The sequence below is a fragment of the Montipora capricornis genome, chromosome 2, assembly GCF_036669925.1.
Source record: "Montipora capricornis isolate CH-2021 chromosome 2, ASM3666992v2, whole genome shotgun sequence".
NCBI classification, from domain to species: Eukaryota; Metazoa; Cnidaria; class Anthozoa; order Scleractinia; family Acroporidae; genus Montipora; species Montipora capricornis.
In genome coordinates this window covers 66,957,668-66,973,818 of record NC_090884.1, presented here as the reverse complement: position 1 = coordinate 66,973,818, position 16,151 = coordinate 66,957,668, and the positions used below count along the sequence as shown (strand labels likewise).

The following is a 16,151-nucleotide window of genomic DNA, read 5'->3' as shown; positions in this document are numbered from 1 at the left end:
GGGATAGTGTTTAAGTACGGTAAACAGTTTGCGCGAGACTCAACTGTGTACTGAATTTTTGTTCAAGTTAAGAAAATTTTCTCTTGCGCAGGTCTTGGCTATGATCTCCTTCGACAAAAGAGACAAGCTCTGCATGCCCATGTTCCCAAGTTTGATCCAGCCATGTCCTTTCGAAATGATACATCCTTTTTCCTGTGACTTTGGATGTGATCCCAAATAGAAACCGCCGCTGTCATTGACAAGGTCAACGTCCATCTAGCATTGTAAATCAAGGCACTCTTTGCCCGAGGTTTATCTCACAGCTCCACACCTCCGGCCCACAACTCGAAAAACATTCCACGAGAAAACCTCTGGTACCCAGGCTAACCTCGGGAAACATCAGGACTCTCAGGAAGGCAAAACTAACTGTTTCCCTCGGGACCAGACACAAAAGTGATCGTTGACGCGCAAATTACAACATTAGCTTGATTCTTCACGAGATAGCAAGGAAATGATTATTTTGAATTAGGTAGGTAAGGTAAGCGCTTTCCGAGCCGATGACCCAACACGCCGGATCTTATCCCCGATTTCCGTAGCATTAAGCAACTGGGAGTATTTTTAACTCCCCCCCTGGATGGGATGCTAGTCCATGGCAGGGTTACCCCTAGCATTACGCCGGTACCCATTTGTACACCTGGGTGAAGAGAGCCACCGTGAGAGTAAAGTGTCTTGCCCAAGAACACAACACAATGTCCCCTTGCCAGGACCCGAACCCGGACCACTCGATCTGCCGTCGAGCACACTAACCATGAGGCCACCACGCCTCCCTATTTTGAATTAAGATTTATCATATTTTCATGCATGTTAAGACGCTTAAGTAGTGGATTCAGTCGAGGACGATGGAACTGTGATGTGCTATTATCGTACTGATATTTATGGTGGCTCACCGGACAAATGCAGCAACTTGAGACAGTTCAGAAATCTGTCCAAGGTAGCCCACACAGTACTACAGCTGAACATATGGTAATTCCACTCAGCAATGCTGAAGAGGAATGGCTTTTCAGTATAGTGCACAAAAATAAAACAGAGAGCCGTTCTTCTTTGAACATTGATGGGACACTGTCAAACATTTTGGCCATCAAACTAGCCAATTCTGAAACAACAACGCCATGATACAAATGGAAACCTGACAATCAATTTTACAGTCATCGAAAAAGGCAACTACCATCTATTATAACAGAGACCATTAAACACAAGTTAAAAGAAACACGATTTACCAGTAACTTTCCAGTCTTAGCTCTACAGTTGTACAGCAATGCTACATGTAATAGTTAACCTTCGCCTACCTAAATAACTAAGTTATTTAAGTTAATTAAGCCCACTACTAAATTTGAAATGGAGCAAAATAAAGCTTGCCAAACGTCGGATGATCGTCATTCTGTCAACTATTTTCCTTTACAGAGTCAGTGCTTAAAAAGGATTACCAAAGGTTTACGAGGCTTTCATAGTATTTCAGTTTGGCTTTGATTCCCTTTTCATCTGCTTCATAACTTAGCGAAATAAACACATCTAATTCGGAAACAACCAGCAACTCATACAATTCGATGCAGGCGGGGTTGGACAGCTTTCACGTTATAAATTTCGACCAATGGGCGGCGTTCATAAGGATTTTAGTGGCGGACGAAAAGTGCGTGGAGTAAGCCTACGTATTGTGTGCCGGTATTAACTTGGAAGACTCTCTGTTTAGATCCAATGACGCTTCAACGCTGTATCACGTAACGGCAATGTTATAGTACCATATGAAACACCGATTATTTCCAAACAAGATGAGATCATTATTACTGGGTTCTTTTTCCGTGTCGGTAAAAGTCTTGCCTGTCACTCCCCTGCTAAGTGGTATCTTTGTGCATAGAGCCTTCTTCTCGTATTTTCTTAGGATAGAGAGGGTAGTGGTAATGCGTAGATTTCTCTGGTGGACACAGTAGAGTGATAAACCCGGCAATGGCGTCGAAAGTCATGTAATGCGAATGGCGTTTTAGTGGATCTTTGAACAAAGTATACCCTTATGAAGCTCAATAATGGCAAGTCAATTGGATTCTGAACAAGACAGGCGGTGGAATCTTAAAAGCGACGAGTAATGGACTTCGACAACAATCTGTCGCTCGTCGAGCCGAAATCAAAGTGAGCTGCATTTCTAATTAACATAAACATAAACATAAACAGGATTTAAGAAGAATATATAGAAGGGAGTACGAATTCTCGAATTCATCACTTCTTACCAGCATGCATTGCATTTAACCAGAGTGCACTGCGCCACTTTTTACTAGAATGCATTGCGCCACGAACAACACGAGGTTGCTGACACCGTTCTGCTGGTGTCCTTTTTCGCGTGGATTGCTGTTGAGAAAGGTTAGTGGTTATGGTTTACTCTGATTTACCTGTAAAGCGATGTGAAGGAGATCGTACTTGGCTTTCACAACCCTTGCTGTTGTCCTTAATGCAGTATTTGAAAGTTTGTAAATCTGGACGATTAATTGTGACATCTTCATTTATCTATTTATTTCCATCCAAACATGAATTTAAGCTAAAGCTTCAGCATTTTCACTGTTTTCACACACCGCGATGGACGCGTCCTCGTCAGAATCTGTCAACATTCGATTCTAGAGACATGTGCGTACCAGATCAGAATTTATAAGTGAGCTTTCTGCTCCTACAATTTCCACATCTTTCGTTTTACGGATTTGATAAAGGGGAGGTTGATGTGTCCAAACATAGTTGAGATCACTGTGCTTTTTGTCACGATCACCAGCGATGCGTCATCATGTATGAAGTTGATGCATTCAAAGACAGATATTAAGTTACGTTTCTGTCGTTTTTTTCTTGCAGACAATTTGGAAATCTCTATTTGCCGCTATTTGGTGCAAGGTGAGTTTAGAGAATAGATTTGCTTTTCGTTTTATAGAGTCGATTTGCTTTTCGTTTCGAAGATCAGTCGCTTGGGCTAATTTCCGTATAATTCCCTACATTTATTGCGCATAGATTTTTACATCTTCGTTCTTTTATTGTAGGCAATTTGGAAATCTTTATTTGCTGTGATTTGATTGTTTGCTGGACATTGCATACACTAGTCATTGATGTGTTTAAATGCACATCTCATTATGTTGGTGTGTTCTGCATGCCTCATTTCTCTGGTGTGTTAGCACGCCTCCTTCCCACTGTGTGTTTAAACTTGATACTGCTTTATGGAGACATGAAGTAACGTGCCAATGTTTTGAAAATTTCTTTCAGACACTGTTAATTTGTGCAAGCTTTGAAGGTATGTGAACATAGCTTAAAATAAAATGGGAAATTCTCTTCTGCAATACAGAGTAGCCAATAATTAAATTTTGATCTGAATTTGAATGACATGTGATCATACATTTTAAATGAAATACCTGGCAAGTTCTGTGCTATAAATGTATGTTAGCCTAAACTGATGCAGTACCTGTCTTGAAATCAACATACATAAGAAGATATATCACTGAAACAATTGATACAATACTATCAAGTCCCACTATTCATTTCTTTTGATCTACTCAGTAACGACTCAATCTTAGTAATTTTGTCCTTCTATTTCAGAACAAAGCATGATTGGTTATTTACATAACCTGTCACCCATAAAGACAAGCCAAAACAAGAATCAATGTTTTTCGCTAAATTTCCAGACAAACTCTCTAGTGTATTGTTCTGTCTGCTTCTCCCCAGAAAAGCATTAATGCTCAAGCGCACGTTCGAATCTTCGTCACCTGTCAAAATAAACAAGTCCCAATAGCCCACTTTCGATATATTAAAATTCAGTCCTAAACAAAAGACATCATCTCGAGGCTCTGGGGAATAAACTCATACAAATCCTTATATTTATTCCCCAGAGCCTCGAGATGATGCCTTTTGTTTAAGACTGAATTTTAATATATCGAAAGTGGTCTATTAAAGGAAAACCCGAAGACTGAAAAACAAGTATTGATTCTCAACAAAAGAACAAAAATTGAAGAACCCCATGAAAGTGAGATGGATTTTGACCTTCAGCACATAGATGAAGAAACCATGGAAGCTATAGACAGCTCAATAGAGGATATCCAACAGAGAGATAACAATACCCTTGTCAACATTGCTGGCCGTATGTTATTCACTGATACTGCCAATGTTTGTGGAAAAACATTAACTAAACAAGAAGCCTTGTTTACAGATAACAGTGGTTCTCTTCGCCTGGTCTTGTGGGAACAAGATACAAGAAAAATGAAATCTGGCTAATGTTACAATATATCAAATGTTGCCATAAAAGAATTTAATGGTGCAAACTATTTAACACTGACCAAACACAGTACTGTAAATGAAGCCGACAAATTGAAGATAGATAAATTTTTTGAAGATACCATTAAACAACTGTACAACATCAAAACAGAACAGGATGCTGACTTTCAGAAAGAGTTTGCAGATCTTGATGATGATGATGACATCACTGAACTGATCCTTACTGTTGAGGCAACAGTTGTATTCAATGACAAGAATGCCAAAGAACTCATCCAATCAGTATGAAATTGTAAACAATACTCCTTCTATAGACTGATAGTAAATTATAATTACTTCGAAAATGTAAACAGGCGTTCAATTTGTTATTTTGGTTTACTTCAAATGTTCTGTTAACTAAATTTCTAAGTAAGTCAATAGAAGTATATTTTTTTACAATTTCACACTAAATTCAAACGTTTAAAACAAGTAGTTTTTGACACCAGTGACACCTGAAAACTGGTGATAATGTTAATGTTTTTCTAACACTTGATGCAAAAGTTGTTTTTATTGACGAATAGCAATTATTTTACGTTAGTAAAAGTAGGAAATTCCACACAAAACCCATTGCCGTTGTTTTAATTAAGAAGTTCTATTAGAGTTCTTTATTTGTACATCAGTATATATATTTTTGGCCAATTCCACACTAATTGTGAAAATATTTAAAAATACGTTGTTGTTCTTGATACTAATGACACCTAAGGATTGCTATCCGATAAGCTGTCAGTGTTAGTTATTTCAAATAAAAGGGACCAGTAATTATGTATTTTCTAGCCCTAACTTCTTTCAACGCAAAAAAGCCATTAGATGTTACATAGCAATGACTCATTATACACTGTGGTTATGATTACCAATGTTAAAGAACACAGAAGTTTCAAAAAAGTTTCCGTAACTAATGCCTAAAAACCCGTCAAAATTTTATTCATAAATTACCCCCATCCTCCACCCTGCTTCCCTGCCCTCTCTCCCCCCCCCCCCCCCAAAAAAAAAAAAAAAAACTCAAATTCGTTTTAGTATGAAATCAATGAACTAAGAAAACCAATCCAGCTCTACAACAGAATACCACTTGGATGGGAAGGGTTGCTCTTCAATCTAGTTCTGGTCACTGCATAAAATATCACACTATCAACAAAATGTGACGCAGCATTACTATCTTTTACATATACTAGTATTCAGTAATATTTTACCAAGTGTGCTGTTTAATGTAGAACACTGAAACCAAATGGAAAATTCTCTGGTAACTTATGGGTTCAACAAAGACAGAGAACGAATCGAACACCTTAAGTGGATCTGTGATCAACTCTTACAGACTTCAGGTAAAAAAAATAATTGGAAATGTGACAGCCAAGAATTACTTGAAAGAAATCTCGTCGTCTATTTTGTGCTTCATTATTCAAGGAAAAGGTTCCTTATGGAAACGGCTTGATCCTGAAATTTTAGTTTGTTGTAATATTGCGCATAATTGCCACGATTGAGTTTTTTCTCTTCACGCACGAAATGAAATAGTAAGGGGTTTTTGCGTCTGATAGCAAATATGTTGTTTGCTTCAAAAAATTGTTCGCTGGAAAAGGTGGTCTTTATGAATTCGTCATGTTTTATAGTATGCGAGCTTAACTGCATAGTTTTTATGGCAATAGTAAAGCATTTTCGTGTCAAAATGAGGTTAGCGTCTTTCTGTTGTGCTAACTTAATTAAATATAAATATACATTTTGCCTCGTGAGTTCGTCATTCTCATTAACCAGCAATGGCGTCGAAAGTCATTGCAACGCAAATGGCGTTTTAGTGAATCTTATGTTGTTTGTTTCAATAAAATGTTTCGCTGCAAAAGGATTTTGTGATATTTCCTGCCTTTGTGAATTATCATATCATGTTGTGCATTGAATTTTCGAGCTTAAGGTCGAAATGTGATACAGGAGGATATTTTCACTATTGCTCACGAAAATAAGCAGGTCTGTTGGGCTGTTACTAAAAGTGGGACGGGGACGTGGGACGTGGGACGTGGGACTTGGGGACGCGGGAACTCGGGGACGTGAGGACTCGGGGACGTGGGGACTCGGGGACGTGGGGACTTGGGGACGCGGGGACTCTGGGACGTGGGGACGCTGGGACGTGGGGACTCGGGTACGTGGGGAAGCGGGGACGCGGGGATGTGGGGACTCGAGGACTCAGGGACTCGGGGACTCGGGGACTCGGGCACTTGGAGACTCTGGGACGTGGGGACGTGGGGACTCAGGGACGCGGGAGCGTGGGGACTCGGGGACGTGGTACGCGAGGACTTCGGAACTCGGAGACGCGCGGGGATTCGAGGACGTGATAAACAAATAACACCTGACTTTTGCGCTGAATTGGTAAAATACTTTTTTTGAGGGTCAAATGTAAAATAATCTAATATGCTGGAGAGTTTGTCAGACCAGTAGCTGATGATTTCCAGCGTCCATGGTTCCTCCTTGCCTATTTTACCAAGAGAGCTCTGGGTACAGAATAGTTCCAACGCAGGGGGTCTTAAACGTATCTGCACATTCAGATTCTAGGAACGAAAATGGAAGAAATAAACAATTTTTGGACAATGCCTTTCCTGCGTCTCGAATCCCCGCGCGTCTCCGAGTTCCGAAGTCCTCGCGTACCACGTCCCCGCGTCCCCGAGTCCCCGATTCCCCTAGTCCCCGCGTCCCCTAGTCCCCACGTCCCCTAGTCCCCACGTCCTCACGTCCCCGAGTCCCCACGTCCCAGCGTCCCCACGCCCCCGAGTCCCCGCGTCCCCAAGTCCCCTCGTCCCCAAGCCCTCAAGTCTCCAAGTCCCCACGTCCCACGTCCCCGCCCCACTTTTACTAACAGCCGGTCTGTTGGAAGCGTGCTTGAGTTTCAACAAAATGAGCCCCAAAATCAGCAAAAAATTGTGACGCCGATGAATAATAAAGTAGCTACTATTTCCAAATTGATGGAATTACCTGGTGATAAATAACCTTGTCTTGGAGAGTAAATTTTTGACTTAGCAGAAACAGTGGTCAACCCTCAAGTGTTTGGGCGATTGTGATCTTTGTTTTGACTTCGCTCATTTATTGTCAAACTTTATAACACTTGACAGAAAAAGAAACTTACGAAAACCCGGTATATTGCCATCATTTAACACAGATGCTTCACTGTTTGGAGAGTAAACATGCCGCGGTAATATAATCACGGCGCCCGCTGAATTCCGGCGATGTCACTTTCGATTTTGCGATTTATTTGTGCAACCAAAAGTACAATAACAAAATTGAACGAGCAAAAATCTCCCTAAATGTTTGTTGCTGATCGTAACTTTTTGTATTCTATATTCGCGGTTCAAAATTAATGTTGTTTTCATGTCGTAAATATGTTATTCTCGAGCGACCATCCTGGACACTTCCTTCTGCTCACTAACGAATTCTTAGTTAAAATCGGCCTAAAAGACGACCCAAACTGCTTCCTTTGCAAAGATGAACAAGAAAAACTTAGTCACCTCTTTTTGGTCCTGTCCCAGAGTGACCGCTTTTTGGACCTTCTTAATACAACGCTTTATTTCGTCTCAGATTATTCCAAAAAACTACCAATTCAATCCCCTTAAAGCATTAGGTTTGATTCCAGACTCCTCCAAAAATCATAGTCAAATGAATTTTTGCCTCTTGTTAGCAAGACATTATATCTGGATTTGTAAAAACAATAAAACGCTACCAAAGGTAGAAGGCTTTTTCAGATGTCTTAAGTCGACCTATCTATTTGAACAAAACGGTGCGGGCACCTTACAAACGAAGTGGGAACTACTGAAAACTTTAATTTAGAAAACCGTTCTTTTTGCTTGCTTCTTTTACTTTGATAAGTCCCTAAACCAACAAATCCTTCATCGCCTTTTCACAACAGCCTTGCAACCGACAGCCCGTAAACTTTAATGCTTTGATTTCCTTTTCAGTATGGGAAGCAATGTATACTGTTTCACTGTAAATATGTAAATATGTCTATCCTGTAAGTAAGTTGTTTGTTTTGTGTGTGTGTGTGTGGAAAAAATAAATAAAAACTGTGTATCAATTTACTTTTGCATCAATATTTGTTTTTGCATAAAGCAAGCTAACAAAATCTGTACCTTGCTGAGTTCGCATTTGTTAGCGTTAATACTTTTTTCGGTCCAATGCGTCTGTTTCACGGAGGGGTATATGTTTGAAGTCACCTCTCCAGATACTAAACAGCGCTTAACTTTAGTAAATTTTAGTATTAAAAAGCTGTCAGATGCTCAGAGGGCACGCTTAAACTTGTGGTGAAAGAAGTTGTGAGCTGAGAGAGCTTGAAATTTATCAACATGTCAGCCCAGAAGCCAATGTTTCTCACTTCCCATTTATTTTCTTCAATCTTTCGATTCTGGGTTCAGTACTTTGCTAGTAACCACATGTCTTCTCAGGCTATTTACCCAAGACTTCTACCATGGCACTACAATGATAGACAATACCAAACCAATATCGTGCACTGTTGGAGCTACATACTACGCAAGGACAACTTGAATCTCCTGGAAGACAACACACAGCTCCGTGGACATTTTATATGGAATAAATCGCTGTGTTACTTCACTACCACACATAAGCAATGCGTGTCTGTTTTTTCTAAAGAGGACAGGAATTTCTTCTTTCTGATAAATGATTAATTAATAGGCCGGTAGCCAGGTTTTTAACCTCAGAAAAGGATCTGTTCCGTCGTACGAACGTGTGAGGACCTGTAAGCCAAAGGGCCTCTGCTGGTATGACTTCTGGGTGACCCCTTAAATGGTCTTAATGACCCCCAACTTGAAAAAAATTTTCTGGAACGGTGCACGTACCACAGGCAACCCAGTGTACCCTCACGGAGGATCTTGTTTACTTGAAACTCACGCTTTTTGAGAGTCATGAAATTACATCATTTGCGTGACAATATATCCCTTTACTTTAACACCAAAACATTCAGATAGTAGCAAACTTCATATTTATTAACCATTTCTTCTGCTTTTGTGCTTGTCAGCATTGTGATTTGTGATAATTCGCAAGTCTGTTAAGTGCAGGCCTAGGATATTTTTTATTCGTCCTGAATTTTAATCACAGCCGTTGGCGAACCGGTATAGTCAAGCACACAGCACTAGTTTCAATACTCTTGAAGTATTAAAGTATTTACAATCATTAGGACGAACTTGAAAATTACTGACCTTTTTTTCTGAGTCACTCAGAAAGACACAGCATAGTAATTAGAGCGCGACCAAAGAACGAAATCTGCAGTCTGATATGAAAAAAAGGGGGAAAAAAAGAAACACGGATAATAAAACGGAAGTACTCTTCTTTCTTGGGATGTTCCGTGCCTCACAATTACTTTCTTTGCCTCGTTGTACTAGTCTAGAAACATACACTTTAGTTTCCGTTCCTTTGTCACAGTGTGAAACTGATATAAAACATTTAGCATGAATTAAACTTTAAAAAAAAAAACTATAACAAGCTGTAATGGTGTCAAAAACAAAACGCAAACATTTTTTATCTTTAAATCGAGTTCTAAGATATAGTGATATAGTGACACGAATATTTTTTGATAAGCTTAGCAAACAGAAGAGCATCTTTTGAGCCAACCTGATCTCGATTAACAATGTGACCATAAATGCTTTGTTTCAAAGTAGCGATGTTCGGATAGAATTGATTGCTCCTTTGGAGCACTTAACTTACCTTTTGCAAATAATCTAAAAGACTTCGTTTAAACAATACAGAGATTACAGCAGAACATGAAAACAGCAGTTTGGAAGAATCGTGCTTACTTGGCGAAGGCCCCGAAAGTGATTTGTTCAGTTGCAGTTTTGAATATATAGCGGAAATCATTCTATTATCAGCTCTATGATATCACGTTGTTTTGACTCCAGCATTATCACAAATAAACAGAAAATGAAATTACGCCTGGTAAAGATGAAAATGAAAAAATGTCTCCGGCTTTAAGAGTACCCGACGATTTAGATATGATCCTTACTGCCAGTAGACATGCACCTCTAGACCAGCACGCTTATTTATTCTGCTCTCAAAGCTTTACGGCAGGGGAAGTATCGAAAACCAAGCACTCGAAAACGAAGAACATAGCACGAAGCACGCAAAAGGTCGAAATCGAAACAAGCGCCTTAAGTCGCCAGAAAACGAAGTGGAATCCCAACTCGAAAACGAAGCACCCAATTTGCCATTAGAAGATCGCTTTGACCATGAGCAAAAACCAAATTTGTTATTGTTGATCAGAAGAAAAATCAAATCTCTACTAATGATCGTTTTTCTGCTGTTTCTTACGATCTTTTTGAGCCGTTTAGGAATTAGTTGGGTAGGCAGCAGAAAACCAATATGGTCTTTAAAGCCTTCAATGGTCGTACACCCGAGTATTGAAACGATGTATACGTATTTATCAATCGATCTGATGTTACTAATTATTCACTGAGGAACTCCGTGAACAAACTTGCTGTTCCAATACCATTTTTTTGGACGACAGTTTTAGCTATGGTGGTGCGGTGCGGTGCGGTGCGGTGCGTTGCTCTGGAACAGCTCAGAATCACTGAATATCAAATAATTGTTATGGGGGCACAGGGATTCGCTCTCTTACCTCATATCTTCTTGGTCCTGTTGGAAACAGGATAATTGGTATTGATTAAGCTAATGTTTATCTATGTCGCAAATCAATGAAGTTTAAAGGCCCTGCCCAACGATAAATGTCAAACATTTGGGTGAGCTAACGTTTTAGCGTTTGGCCATTATGTTTGATGACCATTGAACATGTTAGATAATGTTGGAACTAGTTTTATACAGCATCAAACATTGATTCAAAATCTTCCAACATTTCTTTTGTTCTCGTGTTGGATGTGTGAATTTTTCGTTTGGCCAGTCTCAACCAACATGTTGCAAGTACACATGCGCATTGTGATTAAAATTGATTCATCACCATAGATACCTTACCCACAACCCTGTGATCAAGCATGTTGACAGGATGTTTGATACTAATAGTTATGACTGAGAAAGAAACAAATTCAGGACAACTAATCTTCATAAACACAGTGACAAAACAGTGAGACTTAACATTATTAGGACTGTATGGTTAACCCTTTAATTTTTAAAGCAAATAAATGTAAAAAAAGAGTTAAAATAATAATGAAAACAGCAACAACAATAATAATAAGAAGAAGAAGAAGAAAAAGTTGTAGGAGAAAGAAAAAAGAAGACATGACACAAATGTCTAAAGTTTGTTTAGCCGACTTTTCCTCCGAAATTCACAAATTAAATTTATGTGCGCGTCTCAAGTCACATACAGTGCTGATAAAATAACATTTTTTCAAACCAACAAAAATATCATGACATAAAGATAATACTCTGAGAGAAAAAAATTCAATAAAGCGTTCGAAATGTATGTTGTTTGTTCACTGTTTTACTGGTTGAGGTAGCACTTGAGAGAAACAAAGTGTAACACTAGTGTTGACACTACTCTAGTTTCAACTCTTTGGTGTTTTGAATCCCTAGGGGAACACTGAACACTAGAACTTGATTTAACACTACAGTACTGTTAATTCCCTAATGCGACCGCAACCACTGAAAATGTCGTGAAACCATTTTGAAATACGATATGAAACCAACTAAAATCACCCTTAGGGAACGTAATATTCCCATTTCACAATACAACGGTCTTAAGCCATTCTCAAAATCCTAATTAAGAAAACCTTGAACTAAATTCAAAATTCAAAATCCTAAATACTCCCGTCTCGTTTGAAAACAATCACTAATGATTCTAAATAAGTTTTAGAACAACTTTTTTTCAAGCGTTTTCTGTTAATTCAGTAAACGTTTAATAGCGTATGCTATGCTTCATTGATAAACTAATCGAAAGTTATGCAAATAAAATCGAAAATCAGTATTCCAATCTTAAAGACTCAAAGAAAGGATTATCGCTTTTGATTGAAAAACAATAGCGCTACCATTGAATTATAGTTGAGGCGTGACCGGCTTTTCAAACTTACCGCATTGTTTTCTAATTTATGCACTCCCCCATTTTAGACATTCTCATTGGTTACGTCATTTGATGACTACCTGTCAAAATGACTCTGAAGTAGCGCATACTTCCATTCTAGTCTCACTTAATTAATTAATGCACTTTAGTTGATTTTCTCACTTCCGAGAAGCTATAACTAACTATATTAGTGTTTTTGTATCTCATAGATGTTCGGCTCATCGTCGGTGTAAAAACCTGTGAAACTCGCAGATGACGTAACACAAAGAAAAACAAAAGAGCCAAAAAAACATCAAACAATAACGTAACCCTACCACAAGCTAACAAAACAAAGAAATATTTTCACAGGTTTTTGCACCGAGGTAAACCCAGATGTTCAGATTTTCAATTACATGTCCGCTCAACCTAGCGATTGAGTAAATAGTTCACCCTGAAGTCACAATACATACGTTTCTCAGGAACCCAACAAAGACGGCTTCCTGACCCGACGGATGAAATGTAAATATTCAGTTAAATATTAAAACAAAATTTAAAAAACCAAAGACGGAAGTTTCTTGGCTAAAAAGTATGTTGTTTTTGCCTCCTGTTAGCAAGACATTATATCTGGATTTGTAAAAACAATAAAACGCTACCAAAGGTAGAAGGCTTTTTCAGATGTCTTAAGTCGACCTATCTATTTGAACAAAAGGGTGCGGGCACCTTACAAACGAAGTGGAAACTACTGAAAACTTTAATTTCGAAAACCGTTCTTTTTTCCTGCTTCTTTTGCTTTGATAAGTCCCTAAACCAACAAATCCTTCATCACCTTTTCACAACAGCCTTGCAACCGACAGCCCGTAAACTTTAATGCTTTGATTTCCTTTTCAGTATGGGAAGCAATGTATACTGTTTTACCTTAAATATGTAAATATGTCTATCCTGTAAGTAAGTTGTTTGTTTTGTGTGTGTGTGTGGAATAAATAAATAAATAAATAAATTTAAAAACAAAAACAAAAACAAAAAGAAAAATTCCTTCTGTTCTTTCTAAAAACTGTGTATCAATTAACTTTTGCATCAATATTTGTTTTTTCATAAAGCAAGCTAACAAAATCTGTACCTTGCTGAGTTCGCATTTGTTAGCGTTAATACTATTTTCGGTCCAATCCTTCTGTTTTACGGAGGGGTATATGTTTGAGGACACTCATCCAGATGCTAAACAGCCCTTAACTTTAGTAAATTTTAGTATTACGAAGCTGTCAGATGCTCAGAGGGCACGCTTAAACTTGTGGTGAAAGAAGTTGTGAGAGAGCTTGAACATTATCAACATGTCAGCCCAGAAGCCAATGTTTCTCACTTCCCATTATTTTCTTCAATCTTTCGATTCTGGGTTCAGTACTTTGCTAGTAACCACATGTCTTCTCAGGCTATTTACCCAAGACTTCTACCATGACACTACAATGATAGACAATACCAAAACAATATCGTGCATTGTTAGAGCTACATACTACGCAAGGACAACTTGAATCTCCTGGAAGACAACACACAGCTCAGTGGACATTTTATATGGAAGAAATCGCTGTGTTACTTCACTACCACACATAAGCAATGCGTGTCTGTTTTTCCTAAAGAGGACAGGAATTTCTTCTTTCTGACAAATGATTAATTAATAGGCCGATAGCCAGGTTTTTAACCTCAGAAAAGGATCTGTTCCGTCGTACGAACGTGTGAGGACCTGTAAGCCAAAGGGCCTCTGCTGGTATGACTTCTGGGTGACCCCTTAAATGGTCTTAATGACCCCCAACTTGAAAAAAATGTTCTGGAACGGTACACGTACCACAGGCAACCCAGTGTACCCTCACGGAAGGTCTTGTTTACTTGAAACTCACGCTTTTTGAGTGTCATAAAATTACATCATTTGCGTGACAATATATCCCTTTACTATATATAACACCAAAACATTCAGATAGTATCGAAGATAGTAGCAAACTTCATATTTATTAACCATTTCTTATGCTTTTGTGCTTGTCAGCATTGTGATTTGTGATAATTCGCAAGTCTGTTAAGTGCAGGCCTAGGATATCTTTTATTCGTCCTGAATTTTAATCACAGCCGTTGGCGAACCGGTATAGTCAAGCACACAGCACTAGTTTCAATACTCTTGAAGTATTAAAGTATTTACAATCATTAGCAGAACATGAAAACAGCAGTTTTGAAGAATCGTGTTTACTTGGCAAAGGCACCGAAAGTGATTTGTTCAGTTGCAGTTTTGAATATATAGCGGAAATCATTCTATTATCAGCTCTGTGATATCACGTTGTTTTGACTCCAGCATTATCACAAATAAACGGAAAATGAAATTACGCCTGGTAAAGATAAAAGAAAAATGTCTCCGGCTTTAAGAGTACCCGACGATTTAGATATGATCCTTACTGCCAGTAGACATGCACCTCTAACTAAACCAGCACGCTTATTTATTCTGCTCTCAAAGCTTTACGGCAGGGGAAGTATCGAAAACCAAGCACTCGAAAACGAAGAACATAGCACGAAGCACGCAAAAGGTCGAAATCGAAACAAGCGGCTTAAGTCGCCGGAAAACGAAGTGGAATCCCAACTCGAAAACGAAGCACCCAATTTGCCATTAGAAGATCGCTTTGACCATGAGCAAAAACCAAATTTGTTATTGTTGATCAGAAGAAAAATCAAATTTCTACTAATGATCGTTTTTCTGCTGTTTCTTACGATCTCCTTGAGCCGTTTAGGAATTAGTTGGGTAGGCAGCAGAAAACCAATATGGTCTTTAAAGCCTTCAATGGTCGTACACCCGAGTATTGAAGCGATGTATACGTATTTATCAATCGATCTGATGTTACTAATTATTCACTGAGGAACTCCGTGAACAAACTTGCTGTTCCAATACCATTTTTTTGGACGACAGTTTTAGCTATGGTGGTGCGGTGCGGTGCGGTGCGGTGCGGGGCGTTGCTCTGGAACAGCTCAGAATCACTGAATATCAAATAATTGTTATGGGGGCACAGGGATTCGCTCTCTTACCTCATATCTTCTTGGTCCTGTTGGAAACAGGATAATTGGTATTGATTAAGCTAATGTTTATCTATGTCGCAAATCAATGAAGTTTAAAGGCCCTGCCCAACGATAAATGTCAAACATTTGGGTGAGCTAACGTTTTAGCGTTAAGCCATCATGTTTGATGACCATTGAACATGTTAGATAATGTTGGAACTAGTTTTATACAGCATCAAACATTGATTCAAAATCTTCCAACATTTCTTTTGTTCTCGTGTTGGATGTGTGAATTTTTCGTTTGGCCAGTCTCAACCAACATGTTGCAAGTACACATGCGCATTGTGATTAAAATTGATTCATCACCATAGATACCTTACCCACAACCCTGTGAGCCTTATGTTTGATCAAGCATGTTGACAGGATCAAGCAGGATCAAAATAGCTTATTCTGTTGTACCTTTTTCATGTGTAACCTTCGGCGAGTGAAGAGAAGTTTTGTTTTACGTTGCACGATGTTGTCAACTGGTTGAGATGAGTTGTGGTTGAGCTGAACAACTTTTGTGCTTTTTGGATTTACGAGTAGGTTTTTGAATTTATGACGTCTTCGATTTCAAGTTTGCTGTTTGGATGAGTCATGGAGGAGAAATGGTCGATCGAGAAACTTAACGGGAGTAACTGGAACACTTGGAAATTCCAGTTATTTCCAGTGTTTTTCTTTTGTTATTCAAATTATTGTTTTTCGTTTCAATTTAAGTTTAAATAGCTTATTCTGTTGTACCTTTTTCATGTGTAACCTTCGGCGAGTGAAGAGAAGTTTTGTTTTACGTTGCGAAAAATAAAAGGTTATGGGCCCAGAAGAT

General features: G+C 38.8%; 1 protein-coding gene and 1 pseudogene across 1 annotated transcript in view; one reads left to right on the top strand and one right to left on the bottom strand.

Moving 5' to 3' along the window:
- The window catches only part of LOC138037672 (NLR family CARD domain-containing protein 3-like), a 40,297-nt gene that overhangs the window by 16,573 nt on the left and 7,573 nt on the right, over positions 1-16,151 (bottom strand). The gene's annotated exons all lie outside the window — the stretch shown is intronic.
- LOC138037671 (uncharacterized) lies at positions 2,308-4,554 on the top strand (annotated as a pseudogene).